Raw genomic sequence first — 2,530 nt, 5'->3', positions numbered from 1 at the left:
TGCCCTCCTCTTCCACAGGCTCAGGATGTATACAAAGTAAGCACCCTGGCTTCCTGCTGAGTCACTTAGCCAAACCTCTAGACTCCCCAGGTTGACACAAGGTACCAACCATAACAATGACCTAGCTGCAAGCCTGGAATTCAGTTGTTAACTGAGGAGGAACTTGCTGAACTCAGCCATTCTAGTCAGTCCTTGATTTCTCACTGTAGGAAAAAAAAAGATAGAGGTAGGGTGGGGAATGGAGAAGAAGAAAGAGAAGAAATGAAGGGGAGAGAGGAGTCAGAAGAGGGAGGACTGGGTGTTCACGTAAGAACAGAAACCTGCCGAAGAGGGGTCATGGGAAGGGTATACAGGGTAGGAGGACTGACCTGTGAGCACCTCAAACTTGTCAGCTGTGTGAACTGCTACCTGCTGAGCTGAAGAAGGAAGCGCTCATGATGATACAGGGGAAAGAAACTCCCAACCTACTAGATGTCTGGTACCAGTTTGTGTTCTCTAAATCAAAGAATGAATTTTAGGAACAATAGAGGTTAAGAACGGAATATATTTCTTGTGGGGAAGAAAACTTCTGTCCAAGAGACAGAAGGGGTCCCCAATGGGTTCCAAGGACCCTGCCTTTTCCAGGGATTTTATAGAGTAAAACCACAAGGTGAGGCAGGTCCAAGGTGGGACAAATGGGAAATCACAAGGTGAGCATGAGGTGGGACAAAACTAGGTCAACCAATAAGATTACAAGCATAATTGCTTGGGTAAAATTGATTAAATCGGGATTAAATGGGGAAGCAAGTCACATAGCAAGCAGGCATGAATACAGAACAGGGGTTTTTCCTGTAGAGGTTTGGGTTAGTGGCTCTTTCTGGCTTTCTCAAGGTGATGGATACCTGTTTAGAATATCAATACCTGATGTTTGTCCTTAGGACATATGTGGGTGCACTTGTTTTATCTTTTGTCTTGAGGTCTGACCCACAGCAGCGGTGTCTGTGTCTCCCACAGCTGTAAGGTATCTTGTCTTCTGCACTTCTCTCCTTCGAGGGCCCAGGCCTGTCTGACTGCCTACAATATTTTATCTAGCTCAGCTGCCTATGACAATGAGGCAGGAGCAGTCTCCCTGTTACTCGTCCTCTGTGAGAGAGTTGTAAGTATGCAGTGACGATGTGAAAAGAAGCAGGATGTCTGTCCTTCACTGTGGAGTGTATTTCATCCTTCCCCACCTCCACGAACAAGGTGAGCATGCTACTAGGGTATTCATTGGGCTCCAGGCAGAGTAGCAGCCTCTGATAATAAAAATGAATGAGTGAATGAATGACCAGAATTTCTCATCTTGCACACCCTGTATTGGTGTGGTTCCATTACAGTTTCATAGAAATGGGATAAATCTCTGAAGACCCAGAAAAAAACAGATGAATTAACAAATCTCTAGTCATATGGCTTCCGTTTCCATTTCCCCATTTATGAAAGGTGTAGGAAAACTTTCCATTTCCCCTCATAAGGTGATTGAGAAGACAAAATGAGATCACATAAATGAAGTGATTTGCAGTTGCTAAAGGCAGGCTTATGACAGCATTATATGGGACTTGTCCACATTCAAACCACTGAATGTAACTTACATTAGAGGGTAGTGTTCACCTTGCTTTCTCTGAAGTCAGTTATGTTAATAATGTTAACAAGAGGAGGGAAGGGAGCAGGCATTTAACCCACTTAATTGTTTTTAACCACAATCAGTGTGCTTGTTATGGATCTTATTTGGCAACACACTAAAACAAGGTCTTTAACGACAATGCCCTTTGTCTTATTCTAGGCAGCTTGCATACTTAAAGGAAGTAAAACTGAATTTATTTCAAAGTGGACTATCACTCAGATGTCTCATTTTAGGCTGCCTGGTTCACCCACAACCTCTCACCCCACCTTCCCGAGCTGAGCAAGGCGTATTGGCAGGTGGGCTTTTTGTGGTGGAAAGAATTGACCAGCAATTCATTCTAGGACGTGAAATCTGGCTGAGCAAGAGTTCCACCTGAAAGCAGAAGACAGAAGAGGCCAGATGGCAGGGCCTCTGAAGGAGGCGGAGGGAAAGGCAGCCTCTGGGAGCCACTTCAGACTCTGCCAGTGTGGACTGGACGTGGGAAACTCACTGCCTCCCACCAAGGCTGTCCTCTAGCTCCTGTAATGCTGAAGTCGAGCTGGGGCCTGGCTGGGATCCTGAAATCACAGGCAGACTGGGCAACCTGCGAGCTGCTGCAATGATTGCTGCACTCTGAGCCCTCCAGCCAGTTTCTGTGTGTGGCTGTGCTTGGTAGCTGGGAAGCACAGGATTCTGACAAGCTGGGATGTAGGTGTTATCAGCTCCACTTTTGGAGTAAACATGAAGCCTTGAAAAATTACATGGTTTGTCATAACTCACATACCTATCATCAGGACCACACACTTCTCCCCCATCCAGCATCCAGCCTGCATCAACCAACACTCTCCTCTGAGTCATCAGTCTCTCCTCTCCTCTCCTCTCCTCTCCTCCTCTCTCCTCTCCTCTCCTCTC

The sequence above is a fragment of the Chinchilla lanigera genome, unplaced genomic scaffold, assembly GCF_000276665.1.
Source record: "Chinchilla lanigera isolate Chin_1 unplaced genomic scaffold, ChiLan1.0 scaffold00068, whole genome shotgun sequence".
In the NCBI taxonomy this organism is placed as follows: Eukaryota; Metazoa; Chordata; class Mammalia; order Rodentia; family Chinchillidae; genus Chinchilla; species Chinchilla lanigera.
The sequence above is the reverse complement of the archived record's forward strand: the minus strand, read 5'-3'. Positions refer to the sequence as shown.